The following is a 15876-nucleotide window of genomic DNA, read 5'->3' on the forward strand; positions in this document are numbered from 1 at the left end:
ACGGGGCTGAGGGCAGAGTGGAGTTCGGACCAAGAAAGTCTCTTTCAGGGTGGAATGGACTTTAGACTCTTCATCCTTCAAATGGACTGAGTTTTAAAAAAGTATTTTGTTTATTCATTTAACAGGGTGAAAGAGAGAGTCCAAACAGGGGAAGTGTCAGAGGGAGGGGGAGAAGCAGACTCCCCACTGAGCAGGGAGCCCAAAGTGGGGCTTGATCCCAGGACCCTGGGATCATGACCTGAACCACCCAGGTGCCCCCAATGGACTGATGTTAAGAACACATGTTGTCATGAGAAGTAGTGGGAGTACTTTTCATCCAAGTGCAAAATAGAGCAAGCAAAAAAAGGAAACGGGGAGTCAATGCAAACCCTCATTAAACAAAACCACTTGTGTTCTTTTATTTTTTTTTTTAAACAGGATGTTAATAGTACTGTTTACTGACAAGTCTCTGCTTTTGAACAGAAGTTAATTTTAGCTCTCTCTCTCCAAGGTCAGGAAACCTCTGCTCCCTATTGTGTTCTCATTCTGGGGATGCAGATGCGAATGATTTCATCTTTCCATGGATTGTGGCTGCTTCTCCTTTTCCGGGGAGGTGTCATGTTTGCTGCCGTCGTTGGCAGTGAGGATGTGGAGTATGTCTAAAGTGCAGTTCTGACTGGGATTACCAGAGCAGAGCTCATGTACACTGCCCCACCTCCCCATTTAAACTGCTCCCCTTATGTATATTATTCCATTTTGCATCCTATTGTGATTTGTGTTCTGTCTCAATGTCTAGAACAGGAGAGAGTTAAGAGTGGTTTTGACATTTTTTAATGGTTGGGAAAAAACCCAAAGAAGAATATTTTATAACACGTGGAAATTATGTGTCCATAAATAAAGATTTATTGAGACAAAGCCATGCTAATTTTTAGCCTTATTGCCTATGGCTGTTTTCATGCAATGGGAGCAGAGTTGAGTCATTGTGATAGAGATGTCACAAAGTCCAAAATATTTACTACCTGGCCCTTTACAGAAAACATTTTGTCAAATTCCCTCCTCTAAAATGTGAGTTCCCTAAGAACAGGACTGTGCTTTCCTAACTTTGCATAATGGTGGGCACATTGAAGTTTCTGGAAATTTCTTGCCTGCAGACTCAATACATCTCAGCCTAGGAGACCTCATCTGCTGAGTTTTTACCTTCAGAAAGGTGTCTTAGGAGGTGTCAGGGGTGTGGTGGTGTGTCCTGATTCAGCATTGTCCCTCATCCTTCATAACTGTAGCGAACAAGGGTTGCCTCATTAGACCCCCCCCCTTTTTTTTTAAGATTTAATTAATTTATTTGAGAGAGGGGGAGAGGACAGAGGGAGAGTAAGAAGGAGAAGCAGACTCCCTGCTGAACAAAGCCCAACTGGAAGTTCGATCCCAGGACCCCGAGATCATGATGTGAGCTGAAAGCAGAGTCTTAACTGATTGAGCCACCCAGGTGCCCTAGTGAGACCCCTTCTTGATGGAAACTTAGGAAAGGGGTCACTCCTTCCCACACTCTGCTTTTTTTTTTTTTAAAGATTTTATTTATTTATTCATGACAGAGAGAGAGAGAGAGCGAGAGAGAGAGAGAGAGAGGCAGAGACACAGGCAGAAGGAGAAGTAGGCTCCATGCAGGGAGCCCGACATGGGACTCATTTCCGGGTCTCCAGGATCACACCCTGGGCGGTGCTAAACTGCTGAGCCACCCAGGCTGCCCCTACACTTTGCTTTTCTGAGAGCCTTGCTTATTCCCTTGGAAGAGAGGAGGAGGCTTGTGAGTGGCACCAGACAATATCGGAGGGGAATCTCTGTGTGTGGAATGAGGTGGGATGAAAGCCATGAGGGACACTTGCATGAGGAGTCCAGTCTCCTGGCTCCAGTCTCCAGTGGACTAGATCTGCATTCAGAAGGGGCTCAGGGATATTTCTACCTAGCAGAGCTGTTTGTGCATAATAAGACCAAATTCTAGGACAAATCTACCTTTTGGATCTCTGCTTTAAACTATTCGTATTTAGGTATCAGATGGAGTTTGTAAGATACGTGCTGAATGTTGGGTGGGGACAGGATCCCGTAGAACAAATAGGCTCTTTTAATCAAAGGTATCTTTAATTTTTAAATTAGGTGATAAAATAGCTTCAAAGAGAAGGCAGATGTAGCCATTGGCTCTCGGTAGAGTTGAGATAACATGGTGCCAGGTGAAGATAAAATGCTTCAGAGAGCCTGAGACACATTTGGGAAGGCTAGACTAGACCTTGCTTTAAAAAAAAAAATCATTTATGCATTCATCCCTTTTATTGAGCCCCTGCCATGTGTCAAATTGTGCTAGTTGTTGAGAATAGAAAAAAAAAAGTCCTAATCTTTACTCTCAGAAATGTGGAGTCTGCTGGGGGCACAAGTCATAAGCCATGTAGTCAATCACTCACAATGCAATAGACATGATGGAAATGTGTGGAAATGTGGAGCAGCAGACAGGGAGAAGGACGCACTCAGGAAGATTTTGTGGGTGGTGGTGGTGGTGGGAGCATTTGCAGCGAAATTTGGTGGATGAGCAGGAGTTATCAGAAAGGTAAAAATGGAAGAGCATATTCTGGATGGAGACAATGTCATAGCATATGTGTTGGCCAAAGGCAAAATAATCCATGGTGTATTCAGGAATTTCAGCCGCGTATGCATGTAGTGGAGAAAGTGACAGGGCACCTGGACAGGTGCAAGATTGGTCTTCATTCTTCAACTACTAGGAAGCTGCTGAGAACTTTGAACTGGGAAGTGATGGGATGGTATTCATAGGTTTAAAAAGCTTCTTCTGACAATTATAAGTAGGGGAATTGCAGAAATGGGAGTCTACAGTTATGGAAGCGGGTAATTGTCCAGAGGGAGGGAGTGGTGCTGTGAATCAATGCAGTGGCCAAGATGCTGAAGAGGAGAGAACATTGGGATACTTCAGACAGGTATGAGATGGAATGGACAAGGTTGGCCAGGGCTCCCACATATGATTGGTAGTGCAGATGGTATACTGCACAACTCATTACATCTAAGTACAAATTTGTTTATTTGTTACACAAATTCCCCAGCAGATGGCAGTAGAGTGTCTTGAGGAGGGCTGCCTTTTTCTCCTGTGCACAAAGGAGCCCTATGGGCTAGTCCAGAGGGCAGGGAAATAGTGAGAAAGCTGCAGAGCCCAGGGAGGGGGTAGTGCAAGATGACAACCAGTTTTCTGACCTGGGCAACTGGGAAACTAGTGGTTTTATTCATCAAAGTGTGGACTACAGAAAAGGGAATGGATATGAGTTTAAAACAAATTATTATTTAAGAGACCTGAGAGCCACCCAGATGGATGTGTCCAGGACATAGTTAGCTATCTGAGTCTATAGCTCAGGAGACAGGTGTGGGGATGTACCTGTGGGAGCCACCTGCCCACTGATAGGAGGTGAGGCCAAGAGTCAGGGATGGGTTGCTTTGGGAAGATGTGCAGAAGAAAGTGATCAGAGCTTAGGACAGAGTCTTGGGGGAGCCACTGAAATTTTCTTTCTTTATTCCCCCCCCGCAAAGATTTATTTATTTATTTGAGAGAGAGAGAGAGGGAGAGAAGGAGAGAGAGAGAGAATCCCAAGTTCCATGTCCAGTGTAGAGCCTGATAAAGGGCTTGGTCCCATGATCTGAGCTGAAATCAAGAGTCAGACACTTAACTGCCTGAGCCACCCAGGTGCCCTGAGCCACCGAAATTTTCAATGGCAGATAATAGAAGGGAGCCTTGAAGAAGATTGAGAAGGGATGGTTGGAGCTAGTTCCCAGAGTAATTCTCAATGTCAGGAGGCAGAGGCTTTTGGCTGACCATGGCCAAGTTGATTGGGGGGGGGGGGGGCGGGGGATGTACAATTTTAAATTACTCCAGACTTTCTCTAGTGCTTAAGGGACCAATCTGGTTTATAACCACATAGCATATATTATTCATTCCTCCACTCATTTATTCTGGCACTTACATATTTACTCAGTGCCAATTATGGCCCAGGAACTATTCTAGGCACTGGGAATACAGCAAGAAGGGGACGAGGCACTGCTCTCATGGAGCTTACATTCTGATTTTTAATAAACACATAACAAGGGGATGTCAGCTGGTGACACCTTCCACATAGCACAATGTACGCCCAGTGGTTGAAGCTGGTTTCTATCCAGCATTTGGAGAAGACCTCCTTGTGGAAGACTCTCGTGTTCAGAATGGAGAACCCATGTGGCTGCAGCATGGTGTATCAGGTGGGTAAGTGGTTGGGGGTAAAAGCAGGTGAGCAAGCTGGAGACAATCCAGATGGACCTTGTAGGCCATGGCAAGAAAATCTGGATTCCCAGTGCCATGGGAATCTGTTGGAGCACTGTAAGCATAGGAATGATTTGCTCTGGTTAACACTTATTAAAAGCACTCTAGATGTTATGTGCAAAATGGACTTTCGTAGGACGGTCAAAGTAAAGCAGGGAGACTCACTTGAATGTTGTTCCCTCCATATTACGACAACTTAATCTGGGGTGGTAGCCATAGACACATACATATTTTGGAAGTCCTATCTATAGGACTTCCGGATGGTAAGGGAATGAGATGAATCAAGGATGCTGATGCAGTTTTTGTTGTAAGTCACAGCATGATTGATGATGACATTTATGAACATGGAGAAGATGGAGAGGGGAAGAAATTGTAGGGGATTCTAGAATCCCTAGTCTCTGCTTTGGCCACGTTAGTTGTACAGGCTTGTTAGGCACCTAAATAGGGATGCCAAGTATGCAGCTGGATCTCTGAGTGCAGAACTCAGGGGAGAGGTTAAGGCCAGAGATAGAAATTTGATGTCACATGCAAAAAAAAGATGATAATTAAAGCCAAGGGCCTGGCTGAAATGGCTCAGAGGGGAAGTAGACAGTAAGACTCCCAAAAGAATGAGCTCTGAAGCAAGAAGAATAGGTTGCAGAGGAGGATGGGAAGGAGCTTTCACTGAAGAAGGAAGAAAAGCAGAAGTGATAAATCTCAGGGGAGAAAGGTTGGGGAAGGGGGTAGCGGTCAACTGTGTTTATGTGGAGAGGCCAAGTAGAACAGGAATAGAAGGGTGGCCTTTGGAACTAATAGGATGGACACTGCTGGGGAATTTCAGTGATGTGCTAGGAATGGAAGCCCATTTGGGATGAAAAGTTAAAAGATGGCAGTGGGGGATGACAGACAATCCCTTCCAGAAATAATGTGAGAAGGAGAGTCAAAGAATGGAGAGGACCATGGTACCAACAGATGTAGTTTTATTTTTGTTTGTTTTTGAAAATGGCAGAGGTAAGTTGATGGTAATAGACTATTAAGAAAAAAGCTGATGATGGAAGAAAGAGAAAGATGGTGCAATCTGAAAAATCTTTGAGTAGACTGATGAGAGGGGGTCTGGAGTTGGCCCTGGGTTGAGCAGTGCTCTCCATGAACAAAAGGGAAGACAGACCTATAGGGGTTAATGGCCCAGGCAGGCTGGTAGATACGGCTGTGTGAGGACCAATGGTCCATCCTGGTTGTTTCCATTTTCTCAACTAGGTGTGAAGCCAGGCTGTTATATAAGAGAAGTAGTGTGAGAATGGAGAGAGAGGAGAAAGTAGATTTTGGAGGATGGGAACATGAACAGACTATTTAAATTTAAATGCATACTCCTTGGATCCATCTATGGATTTCGTTTCATCCTAAGATGAGACCCGAGGGTGTGACATGTGAGATGCAGTGAAGGCAACTGCACATTTTTATCTAATATCTTTTCTGTCTCCTGTCCACCGGGCCACTGCCTTCCCAGATAATGGATGCTCATTACTCATGAGATGCTCCCTCCAACCAGGTTGAGCGTGTACCAGACCGAACTCAAGGCAAGAAATGCTACTGTGTCATTCTACCCTTCAGTGTGGCAATAGAGGACACCCTGCTTTGCTGACATAGGAATGCATGGTGCCCTCAGCTAGCCTCTTCAATGTCAGGAAGGGCATTTCCAGCTACAGGGGAGGCTTTTGCTAATTCATCCACCAAACACAGGGTGTGACTCTGTGCCAGATCCCCACAGCAGTGGAGACTGCAAAGTTGTACTCGAAACATCCCTGCCCTTCCTTGCTCTTGGCCTGGTTTGTCCATGGCCAATCAAGTTGCCTGCCTCCAGATACAGTCATATGCTTTTGGCTTAGTGATTGTGACCTCTTTCTTCCCCTAGCTGTGGGGGCTGCCACAGGGTTTTCAGGCAAGGCTGAACATGCTGAGGTCCCTCCATGTGAACACAAAGGAATCATGCTGGAGAGACTCAGGGAGGTGTTTGGAAACCTTTCTTGCTCCTTCTTGGACCTTGTGGATTCTTAAAAGCTTCTGCAAGAGTCATGGACCAACATCGTTTTTGTTCCCCTGAAGTTTAACAACTTTTCCAACTTTGTTTGGAGGGACAGACAATATAGAAAGTCAAGTATCTAAAGCAAATAGAGAACTAAATACTTTATTGACACTTTAGCTCTCTGAGTTGTATTAAACAGACTTAATTTGGGGTCAGTGTGAATAGGACATTAATCCATTTTAGACTCAACTTTTAGCTTTGTCTCCTCTGTGCTCTCATTGTGGATTCTCCTGTAATGTCATCACCCATCAGTGCCTCCTCAACCACTGGCTTTCATAGATTTCTATTAATATTCACCCTATATAAAAGATGCTTGGGAAAATGTAAAAGGAAATGTATTTACTCAGCAAATGTTTAATTAAAATCTTCTAAGGATGGTTTCAGCGACTAGAGCGAAATTATCATCATCATCATCATCATCATCATCATCATCAAACTCCAAAAAGAATCTTGTTGGACATTTTGCAATAAAATGGAACTCCAACAAGGTTTAATTAGGCTAGTCAAAGCCTAAATCTTTTTATTATTGTGCTTTCTGGCAGGGAGTTCAGAGTCAAAATTGATTCTTCCCTTTCAATACTAAACTTTATTTTTTCCTTCCCTAAGGGTTTGTGAGCTGGCTTCTTGATTGCACTTTGGGTTATACTTGGCATGGCACAAGGTTGTTTTGGATGGGGTTGGCCCAGAGCATCAATTGACATAGTCACCTGATAACACTGAATTGGGCAGAGTATGGAGTATGAGCCAATAGATGCCCTTTCAAGAGATATAATGCCAAATGTTATGCAAGAGCAGATTGCCCCTACCTTGTATGGTCAAGTGAGGTGAGCCTGATGGGCAAGCCAAAGTCATTAATCAAAAGAGAATATATCATCGAGTCATAATTGTCAGTGTACTAATGAACTTGAATCGATAGCCATCCCTTTAAATGTGACTGTGTGTACCATGCCTCCTCTGTAGAGATTAGGGAGGTGGGCAGCTCTGAGATTGAATCCTGGCTTTATCCCTTTACCAGCTGAGTGATCTTGGGATCATTTGTTAAATGAAGATGATGCTTACCTTTAGAAATTGTTTTGAGAATTGAAAATAATATATGTGCAAACACCTACTAAAGTAATTGGTGCTCCCTGCATGGAGCCTGCTTCTTCCTCTGCCTGTGTCTCTGCCTCTCCCTCTCCCTCTCTCTGTGTCTCTCATGAATGAATAAATAAAATCTTAAAAAAAATAAAGTAACTGGTATCTGACAGGCACTACAAGAATGATGAATGAGAATAGCATGATTCACAGAATTATAGATTCAGTCTCTAAATTCATTGAGCGCTTGCTATGCACTAGGTTCCACGATGAATGACTTACATGTATTATCTCATGGAATCTTCTTGTAGGTGTCAGTATCATTCTCACTTTTAAGAATGGAAAAGCGGTTTGGTGAAGTTGAGGAATATGATGTGCCCAATTTCACTGCTAGTCAGGAGTGGAGACAGAATGTGAAGTCAGCCTGTCTGAACTGAAAAGCTTAATTAACCTGTGAAGAGAGAACTCAAAGGAGGGGAAGCTCTGCAAAGTAACTAGCTACAGATTCAACTCTGGCTAATCTAGAGCAATTAGCAACGTACAACAACCAACTTGTCAAAATGTCAGTGCGACATTTTGTATCAGACAAGAGAGGCTAGGTTTCACTATGGTAATAAACAACCTAAATTTCAGTGGCTTAACCCAATATTAATAACATGAGGTTATTTCTCAGTCATCCTTCATGATCCAAGTGACTTTATAGGGGGTCTACTCTTCAAAGCCAGTCAACAGTCCAGGATGACAGACTCCACTGTGACATGTACTTTGAGTAACAAAGAAATGGAAGGGAACATTATGCATTGGTGTGTGAATTTTCCACTGGAGTGATATGCATGGCTTATGTGTATACTTCTGGAAGAATGTGCATCACATGGCCATGTTCAACAGGAACAGGAAAATGCGATCCTAACGTGTAGCTGGAAGGATGAAAGCTGGACATATTTGGTGCACAGCGCTAATGGCTACTGTCCATTTTAAACCTTAACTCACAAAGAGTTTTTTGAGAATTCAGTCCCCTGGTTTTCAAAACCACGTGGTGATCTGTGGTAGATTGTATTATTCTGTTCTCAATTGTTTATCCCATGTTCTAGGAGACAATTATATCTCCCCATTCCATGGGTATCAATCACTGCCATATGACTTGCTATGACTAATAAATGATGAGCAGCAGTGAGGCGTCCTGCCATTTCTCTTTTTTCTCACTGCCATGAGAACGGCATGTTCTACATAGAGCTGCTTCCTCCTTCAATCTGCATCCTACAGTAAACCTGGGTGTAAAAAGCTGTAGCTTATGTGTAATGTGAATGAGAAATAAGCCTTTGTGTTTTAAGACCTTAGGGTTGTTTGTTACTGAAACACAACTTATGGAAAGCAGACCACTACAGTATCTGTATCACTCTGCTTAGTCAGTAAAGAACAATGGAGTTGGCCATACAGAAATTACTATTTACATTAGATCCCTGAACAACACAGGTTTGAACAATGTGGGTCCACTTACATGTGGATTTTTTTACAGTATAGTACTGTATATGTATTTTCTCTTCCTTATGATTTCCTTAAGATTTTATTTTAGCTTACTTTATCATAAGAATACAGTATATATTACATATAATGTACAAATTGGGTGTACAAATCAACTATGTTATTGGTAAAACTTCTGGTCAGCAGTAGGATATCAATCAGTAAGATAGTTAACTTTTGGGGAGTCAAAATTATACATGGACTTTCAACTGCATGGTAGTGTGGGGGGGGTCAGTGCCCCTAACCCTCACATCATTTAAGGGTGTCCACTTTGTTGAAGGATATCCATAACTTAAAGCAGAAATATCTCTAAGGAATTACTATGTAAGTCAATATAATTCAGTTGAATTGAGTTAATAGCATAAAACTACCCTCTCCAAATTGGGACATCACCCAATACCTTAGAGTTCTTATGAGAAACCTAGGAGGAGAACTGGGAACATAGAAATACTATTTTCAAATGCAGACTATTGGTCTTGTCCTCACTGAGCCATTGCCTTAGAAGACCTGAGAATAATCTATATTCATGTCCACTTTGGGCAGAAATTATAATGATGAAATGTTACTATCTATAGGAATGCAAAGTCTTTTCTGAGTCCAGTGATCCTCATTAATTCACATCTCATCGATTTGTAATTCATGGTAAGTAACTGGGGCAGAGGCCAGGCTGGCATTTACTCTCAGTTGTGAGTATGCATTTCTTGAACTGGCTATCACAAGTTAACATTTGCCCGTTTTGACTATTCAGAGGGCCTTCAGAGGGTCATTTGTTATTCTCTCGAGGCATCAGCTGCAAGGTCCTTGAAAACAATGGAGCCACTCTCCAGGACTGGCCCTTTCAACTACCAGGCTTCCCATCCTCTCAAAGCTTTGCTCTCTGTGGCCTTTCACCTGTGCAGTCAATGGAGGGAAGAAATGATCTGCTTTCACAGAATCAGGAGGTCAAAAGGTCACCTGTGAGGTAGGTATACCATTATTGCTCCAATTTTGGTGTGGAAGAAATCTCGAAATATAGAGAGATTAAGGAAGCCAGTGAATGGAGCAATTGTGGTTTGAACCCAGGATGGTCTGGCACTATAGACAACATGAAGAAACACTTTTTTTTTTTTTTTGGAAGAAACACTTAAGCTTAGCTGTAGCTGAGAGAAGTGGCTTTTCAAAAAGGGGCATACTCAACAATTAAGACAACAAACAGAATTTGCAAGTGGGTTGGTGTAAGACCGAAGAGGAAGGGCATGCTTAACTAGAGAAGAAACACCTCTGGCTGTTTCACTCAGTGTGTAGTGTGTGTGTTTGTGTGTGAATAATTTACATGGTTCTCCCCAGTGATTCTCTCCTGGTCATTAGAAACTGTCCAGTAGAACATGCTGTCCCACTCATATTATGGAATACCCTAAGAAATAATAAAGCTCCATGTTTTTAAGGGTAAGCTAATTAGAGGCTTCACACTATTTGACACTCATCTCTTAATTTGAATAGTGCTCTTTCTTCCCCAAATGAGTATTGACTTTAAAGTCTGGGCCAGAGGTAACTTTTAGATGCGAATTCATTTTTTTTCTTCGGTTTGAATCTAAATTGTATATATTGTGTGTCCATCATTGACTTCTATGGGACATCATTTTCAGTAGCTCCTCATGGCCTATTTAGAAAAGGAAGAACAATGGATTATCTGATATCAGTAATTTGGTAATGAAAAATTTTATAATTGTCCACTATTTTGTCAATCACAATAATATATGGTCACTTTGATGCACTGCCTTCTAAATTTTGGGACCTTATATGCCTCCTAAATTAGAGGAAGTACTTAACAGAGTTATAATTAACAGAGTTACAGTATTCTTCCTTTTAGAGGGATTTTGGAAAAGCTTAAATCCCTGAGTGTGCTCTATAGCATCCAGCCTCAGATTGTTAGCACATTTGGTGAACCAGCACACAGTGTCCTCAAATTGCTGAGGATCACAAAAAGTTTACCCTTTTTGGGGAGCAATTATCATCAGTTTTTAGTCAACCAATGATGCTACTGGGATGTTGAGGTAGACATTTTGGAAGGAAGCTTCCGAATAAATCACTTGAACCTAATGCTCAAGGAAAAAAGACTAGTTGGATTTCTTGACATTGATGAATGATAGATTTCTACCTAGGAAAAATAAATTTATGTGTCCTTGAAGTTCTTTTTTTAATTTCTCTTTATACAGATTTACCAGGAGGGTTCCCCCCAAGTTCTTAACACTTCAGATCACATCAATTAGTTCTTTCCCCAGGTTAGGTAGTTGGGGTTATAACTCTTAAGACAAAAAGGGTAAGTCTTGAGATAATGACTTGCCAATGGAGAGATTAGCAGTAACTTATCAAAAGGAGAAAATAGATATGAAAAATGTAATGGGTATGAAATATCACTACTAGAAATAGCTTAAGAGTACTGTAATGCTAACACCCCACCATCTTATCTGCGAAATGCCACCTTTTCAAAATCTGTGATCTCATATTCTCCTCTATTATAGTGAAGTGGCATTTTGGTCACAGCAAAGAAAAATGATATTTGGAAATTAGATGTGATGGAATGTAATATTCTTCTAGGGGTATTTGTGTAGACACTGCTTACTTGATTTAGACTTCAGAACCGTTGTACGGCACATTTCATTTTAATATATGGCTATTAAAAATTCATGTGAATACATAGAGAGTTTTAAAATGAACCAGCAACATTGGAGACCAATGGAGACACCTTAAAGAAAAAGAGGAACTACTAGTAGGGGAAAAGAGACACCAGCCTGTTTGTACCCTAAACACTCATTTTCTTTGGGTGTACTTCTCTATTGAATCCTTTTTTTTTTTTTTTACAAAAGTTAAATTCAATTAGCCAACATATAGTACATCATTAGTCTCAGACACGGTGTTCAATAATTTATCAGTTTGTGTAAGACTCAGTGATCCTCACATAATGTGCTCCTTCACGCCCATCACCCAGTTACCCCATCTTGCTGCCCCCTTCCCTCCAGCGACCCTCTGTTTGTTTCCTAGAGTTAAGAGTCTCTCATGGTTTTTTTCTTTCTCTGATGTTTTCCCATTCAGGTTTCCCCATCCTTCCCCTATGATCTTCTGTGCTGTTTCTTATATTCCACATATAAGTGAAGCCATATGATAATTGTCTTTCTCTGATGGACTTAGTTCGTTCAGCATAGTACCTCACGAACCAACAGCATTCACCATGCAAAGACCACTGGACCTGGAGGCTGCAAACGTCAGTGATTTTGGGCTTCAAATTCCTACTCTCCCAGAGGCCATTTGACCTTAGCCAAGTCCCTAGTCTCCCTAGCGACTCATCTTGTGTAAGCCTCCATTTCCTCATCTGTAAAGTAAGAGCTGGGTGACGATGCCTTCCAACTCAAAACTCCTATGATCTGTGGTGTGATTTTTGGTGACAAAACCCCTCTCCACATGCACTTTTCTCTGGAGACAGAACTGAGTTTTCCTGCAGTGAAGGATGGAAACTCCTTCCCATTCACCCTCTGCTGCTTCTCTTTCTGGCTTCCGGTTTGTCACACCCACTTCTGATTTGCCTTCCTGGGCTTCTGATGTATGCTCCCCTCCTCCTCGGTAACCCACAGATACCCACTGCTGGGCTGTCAGCCCTTTTTCCTCATCTATAGTGTTAGTATATCTGACTGATATCCTCCCATCCTCCATTTTCCCTAGTTTTCTTGCAGTGTTTAAATTTTCCAGAAGTTCTCTTCTTTGAGATAACGTTGAAGGAAAAACACCCCCCAGGGATGGAGGTGGAGCTCATAGATGAAGAGGCTTGATCCACCCCCCCACCCATCACAGCATGTGAGCCTCATCTGGATCCTGATTCAAACCAGCAGATTTGAAAACAATAAGAAAAGACAAGTGTGAGACAACTGGAAGTTGGAACATCTAGATATTGGATCTTAGGGAATGATCACTAAGTATTTTAGGTGCCACAGTGGTGTTCTGGTTATGTTTTGGAGTCCTTGTCTTTTAGAAACACACATGGAAAGATGTGTAGATAAAACGATCTGATGCCGGGGCCGGTTAGTGAGTCGTGGTAGAGATTGAACAAGTTTGGCTGTGAATCGACAATTCTAGAAATTGAATGATGGCTACATGGGAGTTAATTATACTATTTGGTCTACTCTTATATAAATTTTTTGATTTTCATAATAAAAAATGTAAAAAAAAAAAAGCTTAATGGGGGTTCATCCTAACCACCCAGGCACATTTGCAGAGGTGTTGGAAAGGGCTGCTTGTCATAGTTGCATAATCGTTGGGGGTAAATATGGAAGTTCATCAATCAGAAAGGCTATAGTGAGGAGCTGGCTGGCAACGGGCCCAGCTCTGTGTAGCTGTCATCTAGCCTCCAGGCCAATTTGTCCTCTATAAATAACAGTCTATATGAATGCTTTACTATTTTAAAGCACATTTGCCACAGCTGCTGAGCATGTTTGTTTACGTAGCTGTGAACCCTTCTGTAAACATCACTATCTCAAAATTGCCCATGTGTCAGGAACATAAAGGGCCCCCTTTAAAAATATATTTGCAGGATGAGACACGGCCAGTTCCCAGATGTCTGGGTGGCTCGTGTCAGAATTTTCCAGGGTTTGATTCGTTTTCAAAAATAGAATCACATGACTGAAAGGTTCTTGAGAGGTCACCGTGCATATCCCTCTGACTCTGAGCTGGACCAGGCTGAAGCCATCCACCAAGGATGTGGGTCTGTCTTTCATGGGTGTTAAGTCTGGCTTTTATCAAATGGAGGACCATGACCGGGACCCACAAGGCACCAGAGTTGGGCAAGACTCCCTCCTGCCTTCAGTGAGCTTACTTTCATTTCCTAAAAACCTGCCTCTAAGAAGGGAGAAGAAATGTGTGGGAAATATCAGAAAGGGAGACAGAACGTAAAGACTGCTAACTCTGGGAAACGAACTAGGGGTGGTAGAAGGGGAGGAGGGCGGGGGGTGGGAGTGAATGGGTGACGGGCACTGGGGGTTATTCTGTATGTTAGTAAATTGAACACCAATAAAAAATAAATTAAAAAAAAAAAAAGAAGAAACCTGCCTCTAAGTGCCACTCTAAGTGATTGTGACAAAGCACACTTGTTGCACGTGGCATGAAAATATAATGCGTCAACGGAACACCAACTGGCCTGAACTAGGCTGGGGTGCTCAGTAGAAGGACCCCGGTGGATCCTCAGCTTCCTGCAGGATAGCTCAGATTTCCACAAAACACCATATTGGATCACTGCGTAACCAAAACATATATGACAGGAAGAGAGCACTGTGGTGGGGTTGCAGTGTGGGGCTCATCCCTGGATGATGCCTGCTAATTGGGATCACTGAGAGTGGTTTAAGGTCAAGTAAGACATTTTTGAAAGGAATGAATAAAATGGACGTGTCAGCTTGCTGCTTTCAAGACTTCTGGTTTCCCATCTAGCTCTACAACGAATAATTAGATCCTTGTGAATTTGTTTTCCTTGATGTGCATTCGGCCCACATTTATTTTCTTCCTGTGGCTTTGACTCCTTGAAGCACTCCCCTCCCTCATCTCTCGAGGGCCTGTTTAGTACCTATAAATCCCATTTGTGCTCTTCATTCACAAAGAAAAAGCATCCCGCCGAAATTTAAGAGATCAGATGTACTGAGAAGTACTGAACTGTATGAATCCCATCAGGAAAAGATCAAGACATATGCAGCTTCCAGACAAACGCAGAACTTTCTAGAACACTCTTCCCTCCACTTAACAGAAATTAGAAAACTATTTCTTTTTGAGAAAAATGAATAGTAGTTGCCGTAGTTGCCTTTCCCCCAGAATCAGGGGTGTTTTGATTCTTTTCTTGCTGGTAACTCTCAAGTTTTCTCTAAGAAAGCAGTAAGAAAGTCTGCTGGGTGCTCAGAGGCAGGTATCACCGTTAATTACCAAGAAAGCAATGTTCCTCCCTTTAGAAAGCCTCACTCATAACAAGCTGTCCACAGAAAGGGTCTGCCCCAAGGAGAATTCTGGCTCAGGGACATTACAAAGATAATTTGCTTATTCTGGATTCATTTATTTTTTGAGACTGGGCTTTGGTTTGAGGGAACACGAAGCTCAGCTCGTGCAATTTGAAGCTCAGATTAACACCAATAACCAGAGGGTACATCTCCAGTGGCTTTCGCGCCTTGAACTCAGAGATACAATGCTAAGAATGTTTGTCGGCTCGCCTCCCTCATTTCCTACTGAGACAGTTGATAGTGAGAAATCTAATATTAAAACCGCATCAATGAGTGGTCAGTTTATGATGCCAGCGGCTGTACCACCGTGGCCACCACTAGGGGGATCCAGAGTCCCTGCGCTCCCACCAAGGTGGGAGAAGTTTCTGGTCTGTGAGAAAAAGACAAAGCTCCCTGTTTGGACTGTTTCCTCTCCTCTTTCCTCCCCTCTCTTCTCCTCACTCGTCTTCCGCCACCCCCTACACAGTCATTGCAAAGTCAGGCTCTGGGTACAGACAGCCCTGTTCACCCGAGCAGCTCTTAGTATTTCATATATTATTTTGTTATCCTTTGAAGCCGTTTCAAATCAGGTCCATGTTCCTTTTGTTTTATGGGAAGGAGCACATGCCAATCACTGAGCTCCATACAAAGACTTTTACTCACATTTTCATTGTTTGCTGCATTTAACAAAACCTACTGCAAAAATTGCCACCACTTGAAGAGAAGTTGGTTAGAGGTTATGACTTCGCCTGTTAGGTACAGGGAAGTGGAAACATGGGACCAACAACTTTCATGGGATGACCGAGATCAGGATATGGATTGAAGAAGCATCTAGGGCCAGGCTGTTGGCTGTGCATTTCAGATTAAATAGATGACCCTCCGGCGTCAGGTTGTAGACTTCAAAGCACAGAAGGGAA

General features: G+C 42.5%; 1 protein-coding gene across 1 annotated transcript in view; it reads right to left on the reverse strand.

The window, feature by feature from the left end:
- KCNJ6 (potassium inwardly rectifying channel subfamily J member 6) overlaps positions 1 to 15876 on the reverse strand; it is a 270134-nt gene that overhangs the window by 66185 nt on the left and 188073 nt on the right. The gene's annotated exons all lie outside the window — the stretch shown is intronic.

The sequence above is a fragment of the Canis lupus genome, chromosome 31, assembly GCF_003254725.2.
Source record: "Canis lupus dingo isolate Sandy chromosome 31, ASM325472v2, whole genome shotgun sequence".
Classification (NCBI taxonomy): Eukaryota; Metazoa; Chordata; class Mammalia; order Carnivora; family Canidae; genus Canis; species Canis lupus.